This window comes from Hyperoodon ampullatus, assembly GCF_949752795.1.
Source record: "Hyperoodon ampullatus genome assembly, chromosome: 17".
Lineage (NCBI taxonomy): Eukaryota > Metazoa > Chordata > Mammalia > Artiodactyla > Ziphiidae > Hyperoodon > Hyperoodon ampullatus.
Genome location: NC_136930.1, coordinates 14,021,982 through 14,035,767, shown reverse-complemented (window position 1 = coordinate 14,035,767; position 13,786 = coordinate 14,021,982).

The window sequence follows — 13,786 nt, the reverse complement described above, 5'->3', positions numbered from 1 at the left end:
GCACTTGATAAACACGAAATGACTTGTAAATATTACGCACTCTAATATTTTGGTCTCTATTTACAGAAAATCATCTATGTCATTGTGTCAGGGGGAAAAGTGGCTTAGGGTCTTATCAGTGTCTCTGTCTTCATGGCACAGCTATCATTCCATGAGTGATAAATGGATCTGGAGCCCACATGGATCCCACTTCTCCATCTATTCCGGCACCTTCCCCCCTCATCAGATCAGATCAGTCACTCAACCTGTCGATTTTGTCATCTAAATGTTTCTCAGTTCTGTTCCCCTTTCTCTATTTCTTTCTTCACTACCATAGTTTATGCCTTCTTCTTTTTTCCAGATCACTAACAGCTTCTAATGGTCTATCTGTCTCCTACCTGCTTCCTGTTAAATTCATCTTCAACTCCCCTGGGGAACCAGAGCAATCTTCTTAGATGCTAGCCTAACCATGTCTCTTCCCTGTTCAAAATTCAACGTCTTCCCAAACATGGCTTTAGTGTTAAAAAGGCCTTCTAGATTCAAGCACCAGCATGGTATGTGCCCAACCAACTCCACTCCCACCAAAATGGTTGATCTCTTGTTTATTCACTAAGAAAATTCAGACATCAGTGAGGCCTCCCTTGACCTCCCCTTGCCACTCACACACCAGGAATTCTATCACTGTCCCTCTAAAGCCCACCCAGAATTTAGCACACCACAGGGGCTTGGTAAATGTTTGTGGAATAAAAGAATGGATGTCTAGATGGTAATGTACTCCTTTAAGAGTGCTTCTTCAACCCAGATGTAAAATATCTTAAAAAATGAATTGGCTGCCCCCCGCTCTGGTATTTTCAAGCCTACCTAAGTATCTGATTAGCAATTGCCTGGGACAAGATCTTTTCATACCTGCGTATCATAGTATAATATAAGAAAAATGAGGGCACGCCTTTTTCAAATAGCACGTGATCTTTCATCTTTAAAAGCCTTTCCTTTTTCAGTGAGCTGCAATCTTTCTCTAAAAGATCATTTTCATTCAGTAGACTCAAAAAAAGAATGAAAAGCTGTGAATGCCTGACTTTACTCCCAATCAGTTTGAAAGCCATCGCTTAGTTCTTAAGATGTCCTTTCTGAGAACAAAGGCTCAGGTATTTGGATTCTGAAGCCTTCCCATCAGCCTTTTGGCAAACGAGGTGATAGCAAGGTGAGTGTGAGAGCGGAGGAAGGGATTCTCGGACACACGTGCCCCTGTTCTTTTCAAAGACAGCCCTGAACACTAGCTGGTATACAGCTGCAGGGCTCAGCCCTGGCTTACCTCACTTTGTTTTGGAAATAAACTGCAGGTTGCAAACAGAAAGAAGACTATAGCGTGGGAAGGCTTAGGCATGACAGGACTGTCTGTTTTTTCTCATTGCCTCATTTTTGCTCAGTGCTGTTTGCAACTTTCCATAGAAACCATTACTAACTATTCCTCCCTCACCTTCTAGAAAAGTGCTTCCAAAACTCACTAAACTTCCCGCCTACCTGGGGCAGACTCCTGAATATTCGAGAAAGGGGTTCTGGCCTTAGTGCATGAGCCTAGAAATCTCAAACCAAATTTCTAGACACTAAACACAGCAAATGGGTGTGGGACCTGAAGTTATTTAGTTTCTAGGGCTTGTGTAGGAGATCAGGGGTGAGAAGCATGTGCCTGGAAAGAGTTCAATTGCTCAGAAAAAAAAAAAAAAGGCAAAACAAACTAAGAAATCAATATGCAAACAAAACAAAAAGCAGGCTGATTACTTCTCCCCTCCTGCTCCCCCCAAAAGTCATTTTCTCAGGTTGTATAATATTTCAATTCCAGATGCACAGTTAAAAGAGCCCTGAAAGGACACAGCCTCCAAGGAATCTGAAAACCAACTAAAGAAGCGAGAAGTTGAAAGTCAAAAGTTGTCATCTTATATTGCACAAAGCACCACACGTCACAGACTCTCATTTCAAACGTCAGAGGTTAGCCTCCATGCCTCTGACATGATGGCAGGCATGAAGCATTTCTGGAAGCTGCTTTGCCCTTTATGGGAAAAATGGGAAGCACATGATTTGAGTGTCATGGAACAGCTTAGTATGAGGAAGACTCTTGAATGAGTCACATTTCTGAGGTACCCCTAAGATGCCCACACCCATGCTGAGAGCAGAGCTCAGAATTTTTATATCTATATAATATGGTATACTCTTGGAGACCAGAAGCTGGATCAAGAAAATCTCTTAACAGAATTATAAATATTTAATCGTAGTTTCTGGCAACAGAAATCCATAAATAGGACATGGGTTGAGGTTATTAAGAAGAAATGTATGGAACTACCAGGTGATTGATAACCTCAGGGGCTGAGAAGGAATTTGCAGCCAGGGTGCCAGCATTCTTCAACAAACCTCCAAAGCACCACCCTGCGTACCATGGGCTGTCGGGGATGCCCAGAAATCTGGGTATTTGCATCTGGTTCATGAGCTAATCTCCTTCCACCTGCAGAGAGAAAAGGAGAGGATGCTCTGAAAGTTCCAACTCAGCTTCGCTCTCTCCCAAGGGCACAGATGTTCTTACGGATGTGCCCAATGTGAGCCAGAGATGCTAAGAATAAAAGCTCACATTGATTGAGCCCACGGTAGGTGCCAAGAACAGTGCAGTAACAGCCCACAAAACTGAGGAGGCAGGACTATTTTCTCCATTTCAGCTGAAGGAACTGAGGTACAGACAGGTTAAACAGATTTTCCAACGTTACATGGCTAGTTGGGAGAGCCACGTTGGTCAGGAACATGGTTTTCTACCATCTCACCAGACTTCCTGGCACTTTCCACTCTGTGTCGTGTTTCTGTAGCTTATTCTTCTGAAATACTGGCATAAAAATTGGACAATACATCCGCCACACTGCTCTAGATGAATAGACTCTTATCTAGTGAATCAACATACCAAGCACCCCTAGGAGAAGGAAATATCTTCCAGTGTCTGGGATCTGGGGCTCCATCCTTAGTAATTTTGTTTGCCAAATGATTATCTTAAAATGCAACCCACTTTAGCCTGGAGAATGTGGCTAACGGGTTCCCGTCTGCCACTTCCCCCAGCCAAATGTGCTGAGTAGCGGGGTGTCCTGCTTACCACAGACATTTATAAACATAAATAGCAGGCTGCAAAGAGAGTCTGAATGTCCTCTGATACGTCGTAGTAATGGTAGGACATCAGCTGTTTTTCAAAAAATTTACTTTATTGAAGTATAGTTGATTTATAATGTGTTAACTTCTACTGTACAGCAAAGTCATTCAGTTATACATGTATATACATTCTTTTTCATATTCTTTTCCATTATGGTTTATCACAGGACATTGAATATAGTTCCCTGTGCTATACAGTAGAAGCTTGTTGTTTATCCATCCTATGTTTAATAGTTTGCATCTGCTCATCCCAAACTCCCAATCCATCCCTCCTCCACTCTCCTCTCCCTTGGCAACCACAAGTCTGTTCTCTACATCTGTCAGTCTGTTTCTGTTTCATAGATAAGTTCATTTGTGTCATATTTTAGATTCCTACATGTAAGTGGTATCATATGATATTTGTCTTTCTCTGACTTATTTCACTTAGTATGATCATCTCTAGGTCCATCCATGTTGCTGCAAATGGCATTATTTTATTCTTTTTTCATGGCTGAATAATATTCCATTTATACATGTATCACGTCTTCTTTATCCACTTACCTGTAAATGGGCATTTAGTTTGTTTCCAGACATCCACTACTTTTAATTTAAATTGCAAGTGACACTCAGGATCATGGAGTTTATACAAAGTATGGAAAAAATGAATTTCTGTAGCACATCTGATGAAAGGGAACAACATTCACTTTCTGATCCTCTAAACACTGTTTGAATCGGAACTACATGATGCCTTCTTATGAGCTGCAAGATGAATTTATGCACGTAAGCACAGGTGTGGGGCTTCGTGGCTCCCACAAACAAGCTGCTTGTGCTCAACACCAAACAAAACCAGAAGGATTAGATGGAGGAGAGATGGTGTGTGCAAAACACCTGGGCATAAATAGTATAAAAAATCATGATCAAGTCCAATCGATGGAGGTTTCCAGCACCTAGGTGATTTTCACCATCAAGTGCGGGGTGCTAGTGATGGCAGACAGGGCTCTCGTGGTTTCCCCTTGGACAAGGGTAGTTGCGCTGCTCTCTGACAGCTGGCATGTGGTTTACCAATTGGAACCTTCATCTTATCTAAGCCAGTTTCACGGATTTTATATTAGAAGTATAAAAGGCTAGAGCTTTACTTCATATGTCATGGTGCCCGAGGGGCTATTTGCCTTTTTTGTATCCAGCAACTGCCCTCTATTTTTGTAAATGGCTCTGATTTTTGGCTTTGGGGGAATCATTTCTCCCCCCTTGGTATCCCATGGACTTTTAGGAATATTCACACCTCCCGCCCCTCCCCCATTATGGAATGCATTCTTTTTCCCTCTCCTCAGCAAGAGTGATTGTTTTCAAAGACTAAGCGTTGGCCAAAGCCAAGTCATTCAGAGCTGGTGAGACTCACTTCAGAAGCTATGTTGTTTGAGCTGAGCACTGTCATCCACTGACTTAAGACTGTGAGGATGAAAAGTTGGAGTGGCAGCAGCCACATTGTGAACACGAGGGCATGCACATGTCTAAACACAGAGCTCTCTGCAGCAGGCAGAGCCAAGAGAGGTATGGAAGGAAAAAGAGTATTTAACTGAGCTCCAGCACAGCTCCAGCTGCAGTGAGCAGTGGTCCCTGGAATTATCATTTGTAAGCCAAAACACTCTTGTTGCCTAAACCAATTTGAGCTGATTCTTTTTCTATTTCAACCCGAAGTATTCTAAATTACACACACACACACAAAATGTAAAATTTTAACTTAAAAAACAGCTTGCTTTTATGATTCAAACAACCCTTAAGAATCCTACTATTATTTCACTTCCAATCAGCACATTCCTATCTGAATTATTTAAGATTTTTTTCACTTAAGAATTAATTATGAATGGTGACTTTTGTGTTTAGGACAATTTAAAGATACAGTTCTTGTTAAATATGTATGACATTGATTGTATCAATGTACCATTCATTTCACAGGACTGGGAAATTTGTAATCTCGCCAACCTCCTCAAATTGCCTGTGAGTACTACTATCTTGTCTCATTTCTCTGAAGTCTCAAAAGAGTGGGGAAATAAAGTCTTAGAATCCATTCGTTTGTCAAGGAAATGCAGTCCATGACATATGGAAGATCAAGTTGATTTCATCAAAGTTGAAGGTTGAACTGGTAATAAAACAGATATAAGTAAAAGGAATGTAATATTCCTGCTTTTCTGGCAATTGTTCTTATGTATTATAAAACCTCAAATGATGCTTCTAGAAATATATCCTTATTCTTCACAGCTGGTATCTCCAAGTGTACTAGATTCTTGTTTCTTATGGCATACAAAGAATTCCCTTAAAAACTGAGTTAACAGTAAGTCACCCATGTTACTACTTACTGTTGACCATGCACGATTTAGCACGAAAATTGACCATGCACGATTTAGCAAAAAGCCATTGTGTATCTCTTAATTTAGGAGTTTCTCAAAGATCCGTTTGGCTCTAAAGATGTAATATGATATTACAGACATTTAAACAAAGCATGTGTTAATGCTTCCTGAATTTTTCAATTTTCATTTGGCCCTTGGAGATTGCCTATTTAATTAGTAGCTACTTCCTGCATGAACTGCAAAGTAAGTGAACCTAAGCATTCAATAATGTGAAATGTACATCATCAAGTATATTCAGTCTCAAGGTGAACTTGGATCATGTAGCTCTCACTACAGTCATTAACAGAAGATCTTCCTAAACCACTGATAGCTTCCTTATCATTTCCATTCCATGTCACAGTTTTTGTCATTATCATTAACCACTAAGAATAAAACTCCCTTAAGCTGGGAAAAATAGTCGACTTTACAACTGAAACTTGCAAATATTTCTCTTGGGCCGTTGTTTGCCTTTCAACTTTGTTTATGGAGTTTTCAGCTATTCACAACCAGCCTTTGATTTTAATATCACAGTAGTGCCAGATTAGGGGTAAAAATAACCACATTCTTTCCAACTTGTTTGGTTTTGGAACAAATGGCCCACGGGCTTTTAGAGTTAGGTTTTACCACTCTCCACAGCCCAATACGACCCTGGCCTCGCTGGGATTATAGGTATCTGTGATCAGGTTTTTTAACAGCTTTTGCATAAAAGTAAGCACATAGAAGACTCTATTAGAAACAGTAAGAGTCAAATAATTGTTCTTAATCACTTGGTCAGTCAAGGTTCTAATCTGTGATTTTCTTATATTAGTACATTCAGATTAATCAATATTCACATTGAGATTTTATTTGTATTCACAATTATTCTGATTAGTAATAAATCTATGATATCTAAGGGTCAAGCGGGTAGTCGCCCAATTTCCTCTTGCATTCTTTTTCCATTTTCTTACTGTAGAATGCATCTAAAGACTATACAATGCATTCTCTTCTTTCAGAGGGTAGTGAAAGCACTAGTTCCTTTCTGTGTATGAGCTGACTTTTCTAACAGTTAATAGTGGCGGCGAAGTATCTGCTGTTGTTTTGGAGAAAAAAGGAGCTAGTGACCTGTTTTTCACAACGCTAATGAATCTGTTCTATTCATATTGCTGTCCAGTGTTTTGGTTTTGTTTTGTTCTTTAAAAACTGAAGATTTTTTTCTCCCTAAAAATTGAAAATTCCTTTAAGGTTCAATGAAGCTTAAAGCTTTCTCATGGGTCTGTTTTGAAACACTTATTTTAAGACATAGAATGACTCGTTTCCTTGCAAGACCCTTGGGCAAAAAAAAAAAAAAAAAAAAAGACTTTAAAATAAAAGATTTAAAGTTTGAGGCTCTATAATGACCTGAAGAACAATTTCGTCATCTAAATGGATATGTTGCTTCATCTAAGGGCTTGTGTCTCAATGTTCCTGAATGGAGAGTGGTGACTGCGTTAATACCCTTGCTTCCTATCCCCTAACTTGTGTTCCTCTTGGAGCGTCCGTAAAGCTAAAAATTATCCTACTGTACGTCATCAGCGGGCAAGTGAGCCTCAGGTCTTCAGCTGAGACTGCCATTAAGGATGTGAATTCCTGAACTTGGTAGCAAAGCATTGCCTCCAAAGAGGTTGCTGGTGTATTTAATCAGCTTAGCCTCTCTTGCCTATGGTGACCCTAAGCAGTGGAGCCAACGCATAAGCAGAAACAAAGAAAAAAGCCTTCTTGGGAATTACAAAGAAAGAGAAAAAGAAATAAAAACTATTATAAAGTGTCTACATTTAAAAAATGATTCCAGGATAGAAAATACTTCTAAGATGCTGTTAAGATCTAGAGTCCCAGTAGGGACCTCTCTCAGTCACAATACAATTGACTTTTCAGCTTCTATATTAATTACTGTAATCACAACTCCAAAGCAGCCAAATGTATTGACTAAGAAAGACTTTTTTAGGGGTTATAATCTACACAAGTTTTGGGGGGAAATTACATGATCTTAAAAAATGAGAAATCACTTTTTTCTCCACCAGTAGAAGGGAACACTCAGTGGGCTGGAATGGAGACAGAGGAGGCTGGTGGCAGCTTGGCTGAAAATTTGCCGTGAGAACAAAAACTACCTTGGGGCTTTACTGTGGGCAGAGTGCCCTACTGGTGGGGAAAAGGGAAATTATAAAGGAATACTATTATTAAGGAGATACCTATATTTTTGGAAGCTCTTCATTCATACATATATGCAAACCTGAAGATAAAATAGCCTTGGGCTTCCCTGGTGGCACAGTGGTTGAGAGTCCGCCTGCCGATGCAGGGGACACGAGTTCGTGCCCCGGTCTGGGAAGATCCCACATGCCGTGGAGCGGCTGGGCCCGTGAGCCATGGCCGCTGAGCCTGCGCGTCCGGAGCCTGTGCTCCGCAACGGGAGAGGCCACAACAGTGAGAGGCCCGCGTACCGCAAAAAAAAAAAAGAAAAAAAAAAAAGCCTTTTAAAGATCAACACTTATAAAGCAACATGGACAGTCTAAGGAGAGCATGGAAGTGAGCTAGGCCTGGTCGTCGAGAAGTTAGTTTCAAGTGGTACTTGGACAGCGTGGTGAGTCAGAACCCAGGCTCAGGGAGACCTGAATTTAAGTCCCAAATCTGCTTCTTGCTCCCTGAGCTTCCGTGGGCAAATTACTTACCTTTTCTTAGTTTTCTCTTTTGTAACGTGGAATAAGAATCACGCCTATTGCCTCCTACCGTTCTTGTGGGGATTAAATAGCTGGCAGGAGCGTGGAGATGCCAGCATCCTCCCGGCACACAGGAGGCCCTCAACGTGTCCTTTCCCTTTCTCTCACTCCACCCCTTCTCAGAACTTCCTTATGCAGGAAACCAGTAGCTCCAACCACTTTGGAAAGGACAGTTGTCTGATCTGATATGTTGGTCAAAAGGCACAGAAAGTGTTAATTTAGGTGTGGGTCAATGCCAGTATCGAGGGTTAGTTAGATTTTCCTCTTTCTAAAATAAAGGAACCAGACTATATGTCCATAAACAACCTATGACCCTTGACTGAACGCTAGAAAGAGGTACAGACAGTCGCAGGCCTGTGTTGAAGGCTGGCTGCTGCACACAGTTTATTAATGGTACTGTTGGGTGATTTGGGTTTGTTTTTCTGCTTCAGGGCAAGACCAACAGAGAGATTTCCTAAATGATGAAATAAAAAATGAAAAACAGTTTAGGCAGTTGTTTTGAGAGGTTCTCCATGGATTTCATAGTTTTTCCTCTACTCAAGTAACCAGATGAATCATGGTTGTTTTGACTGTGATTTCATGAATGAGAAGTCAGGGCGGAATAGGCATAACCATGTGATAATAAGCAAGTTTTGGTTTTCTGGAGACTTCAATTTTCTCATTTGTAATAAGGGGTGGTGGAGATATTGAATTATCTCTAAGGCTTATTTTAGCAAAGAATCTCTAAGAAAAACAGACGGAGCCTTGCCAGTGGTTCACTATGTCTCAGATTCTGCATAGACTGTAGTTCTGGCCATTGATAGGTATCCAATAAATATTTGTCAAAGAAACGAATGAATATGGAGCGGAGTCCTAAACATGCCTACTTTTTCTGTCTGCTCAAAGTGCTGGATGGCTGAGTGTCTTGATGAGCCTTATATTCTGACACAGTCCTACACTGGATGTCAGCAGTAGGGCAAGACGATGACCAGTTGCTAGTCCAGCGAGATTCCTCAAACTCTAGTTTTCCTGGGACAGATGGAGGGAAGATTGCCCACTGCATTCATAACTCTTTGAATGTATTTACTGCTTTTATTTCATCTCTCTGTTGGTCTCTCACTGAAGCCGAAGAAATGAACACCAAACGGCATCATTAACGACCTAATCACGTGGGGCAGCCAGCCTCCAACACAGGCCCCCATGATTCTCACGCCCTGGTAGTCGCCTTTGTGTCACTTAGGAGGGTGACCCAGGTAACTAACAGCATATTGCAGATACGATGGAGCATGGCTTCTGAGGCCACAGCAATCACTGCTGCTCTGCCACGTTGTCTTAGGTCACCTGCTCTGGGGAAAGCAGGCCGCAATGCTGTGAGGACACTCAAGCAGCTCCATGGAGAGAGGTCCACTTGGCAAGGAACTGAAACCTCCTGTTAATGGCCAGCACCCACGTGCCAGCCATGTAAGTGAGCCAGCTTAGAAGAGGACCCTCTGACCCCAATCCATCCCTCAGATGACTGCAGGCCTGGGTAAGGTCTTGGACTGCAATGTCATGCATGACTCTGAACCAGAACTTCCCACAAGTTCCTAACCCCCCAGAAATTATATGAGATAATAAATGGCGATTGTTGTTTTAAGCAACAAACATTCAGGGTCTTTTTTTTTTTTTTTTTTTTGCGGTACGCGGGCCTCTCAATGTTGTGGCCTTTCCCGTTGCAGAGCACAGGCTCCGGACGCGCAGGCTCAGCGGCCATGGCTCACGGGCCCAGCCGCTCTGCGGCATGTGGGATCCTCCCGGACCGGGGCATGAACCTATGTCCCCTGCATCGGCAGGCGGCCTCTCAACCACTGCGCCACCAGGGAAGCCCCAGGGTCATTTTTAATGCAACAATAGATAACTAATATAATAGGATTCTAAAGAAGATTGATTTCATGAGTGACTGAAGTCACCTTTCAGTTTCGTAGTGAGAGTTAGTGTTAACTGCTAATAATTCATGAGAATAAGGAGGACAGGTGTCCTGAAAGTTTAGCAGCTCTACCAGTGATGGTTCAAAGGAATTTTCTAATGGCTTTTTCATAAGATCCTTACTTCTTGTTCCCTTTCTTACGTACAAGCACTCTTTTCTGATCTATCACAGTGGTTTATAATAAGGATGAATTTGGGGACCGACAAGCTGGGTTTTGATTTGGGCTCTGCCGTGTGCTAGCTAAGAGAACTCACACAAGTTAAAACTTTCTGGACTGAAGCTTCCTCATCAATACAGATGATGTAATAGTACCCACCTCATGGATATTGTGAGGGTCAAATAACCTAATATATGTGAAGTTCTTAGGACAATAGCTAGTACACAGGAAGCTCCCTGTAAGCTACCATTTTTGTTACCAGTTTATTTTCACAACTTAAACATATTACCCCTCTCATAGTTTCTACTTCTTTTTACCATGATCCCTGCCTTCCCCAGCGAGACTACGTCTCACCAGTACTGATATCCCAAAGCCATGCATGGTGATCTAATTTCATCCCTACCCCCAGACCTAAATGACACCCTGCCTCAGGTGACATTGTTATGGCTCTGTCTTCTAAGAGTCGTATATCTGAAAGTTGGATTTTTCAAAGAAAATTTTAGGTAACCAAATATTCCAGTTTTCTAGGCAGAGTTTACAAGTATATAATTAAAGAAAACCAAGTATTGGAAGAAAAAAACATCAAGAGTTGCCTCCATCTCAAAGCACAATCCTAAATTGACCCATCTTTTGAGAATCAGATCTAACTTTTTCACTGACTTTTTCTGTATGAGAGAAGAAATTAGAATTTGCTCCTGTCTATAAGATTTTTCATTCTTTTTCCTATTTGAGTAGTGGTGGGAGGATTACAAAATCCAACCAATCATGACAACTGTCCCATCTCACAGGAATTGTTGAATTGGGGATTTAGGGTGGCTCAGAAAATTAGCATATTTATACAGTCTGGCAATTCTATTTGAATTCAGTGGTGGGGGAAAGAGTAGAGAACAGCAGGTGGTGTCATCAAAATCTCCCGGAAACTCTGAACTCCTCATTTTTAAGGTTAGGAGGCAATGTGCCAAAGGTCACGTGGGGCAAAGGGCAAGAAGACTGAAAGGGATTAGAAGAAGATAGAGACTGTGGGCTTGGACATAAAAAGAGTTACTGGGAAAGCAAGAAACTGGTGGATAGATCACATTTTATTGTCTGGCTTAAATTATTTAGCAAAACTAGCCTTCTTTTAGTTTAGTGCATTATCCTGGGGCTGGGGAGGGCGTAGGGAATCAAACTATTTACACATTCCCTCCTTCTCACCTCCCTCATCTTTGTCTCTCTCTGCTCCACCCCAGTGAAACACATACGGATTGTGTTATCCAAGCATCATTTTCATCATGCATTTTTCCTGCAATTCTAGAGAAAGAAAAATACACATACGCACACGCACACGCGCGCACACACGTGTCCACACTATATGGATAGGAGCCACACGATGAGAATCTCATTCATTTTTAAGCCTTTAAATCTGTATGGATAATGGCTGTTTAGTTTTCATTTAATCTATCTATCCAGCTTTCCTTCTATCCTCTTATTTACTTAGGGACATGTGGAAAAATACATCCTTTGGAGACACCTGCAATTCTGGTTTCTGCGTAACTGGTATTTTAAGTAAACCAAAACGCTGTGCCTGCCTAGTCCCTAAGCTGCCCAGGAATCTCCTGCTGACACCGGCCATCCTCTGGCTTGGGGCATCTGGAATGACATCTTTGGCCCTTTCCGCAGAGCCCTTTGTCCTTCTGACCTCCGGTTCTTTCCTCTTGCTCTGCTGGTCATTCGCCTTGTCTTTTCACTTGCCCCCAGTGACATGGCTATTGTAAGGTTTTTGTAGTAGTTTGGTTCCTACTGCAAGGCCTCCTATGGAACAATATGCTGGCTAGCGGGTTGTTTCCCCTGTTTGCAAACTGGATGGGAACGCTCAAGACCATCCTCACTCAAGCTGCCAGCTGAAGCCAAGCAAGAACCATTCACCCTGACATTTTATTGTCTGTATCTCTAGAGTGTTTAAAGTACTTTTGGATGATTCCTATCTTTCGGACACTTACAAGAGATGGTTATTTTGATTTTTCTTTTCTATCTTTCTCATGAAGCAAATCCCATAACTTGAGTGGAACTCACATAACCTCGCTCTATAAGCTTCAGCAAACAAGTATTTTGAAGCATTTTAAAATATTGACTAATAAAAAAAACATTTTAACAGACTGACTAAAAAAATAAAATTTAAGAAAAGACAGGTTGATCTTTGGGAACAAAAGTCCATAAGTTTAAATTCTTCTTTGCATGAAAACATAGCCAATAGGTCAGGGAGGAAGTCCTTTCTGTTTCAAGGCTATTGAAGGAGAGCTCTCTGCCTGGATGTTAACTGGACTTCTAATACGAGGAAAGGGATTTTGTTGCACTCAGGACACCTAGGTGATGAAAAAGTTACTGGAAAATATTTCGTGCCACGGTCCTGAGCATCCTGAAGCTGGCGAGTGTGAGCAGAAGTCTGGCATTTGGTTGTGTTAGCAATTTGTCCTTACAAACTGTACAGTTCTTGGGAGGATCTGGCCAATTTTCATTATTAACTTCCTTTTGTAAAATTTATTTTATTGAAGTATAGATCATTTACATCGTATTAATTTCTGCTGTACAGCAAAGGGATTCAGTTTTATATACATATATTCTTTTTCATATTCTTTTTCATTATGGTTTATCACAGGATATTGAATGTAGTTCCCTGTTCTCTACAGTACAACCTTGTTGTTTACATTATTAACTTCTAATCATTTTTCGGAAATATATTCTAACAAACAATAGAGCTGGAGTTATCAGCCACTGGTGAGTTTTAAGATATATGTACCAAGAGCTAAAGACCACTCATTACCCCTGTAAAGATGCAGTTTCTTGCAGTCACAGTGGCAGGGAGCTTCAGCTCACACCAGGCAGTCTTAGGGTCATCTTAGAATGTAAGCTTCTAAGAACAGAGCCCACGGGTCACACCCAACATCACATCCTCACAATATCCTGCACATGTAAGGTATGCATTGACATTTATCAAATGAATGAATAATTGAGATTTGCCATTTCAAGGGAAGTCCACAAAATCCTCTTCACATAGTATCAGCCGCCTGGGAAACTCACTGTAATTTATAATTGCTATTTACAGTAAAGTATAAGCAAGATCCTAATTTATTAAAAACCCTCTACTTAACGTTTTTTCCCCATATGAATATTTCTTTCTCCCTACCTGATTTCCTAGAAGAGTGCAAGGAAGGTTTCTTCTGCTTTACTGATTTTTAAAACAAGTCACCTGGTGTCATCCTTGCCCTGACTCACCACAGGCAAAGACGTGACTCATAAACACAAAAAGGAAAATTACTCCGGGGAACTTCTACCTGGCCATGTTTCTTGATTCCACTCCAAAAAAACCCAAGATTTGTTTCCACTACAAAATGGAACTTACAACGGGATTAACAGTCAAGTGACTTAGTCCCACTGAGCTCCTTCTGAGTAT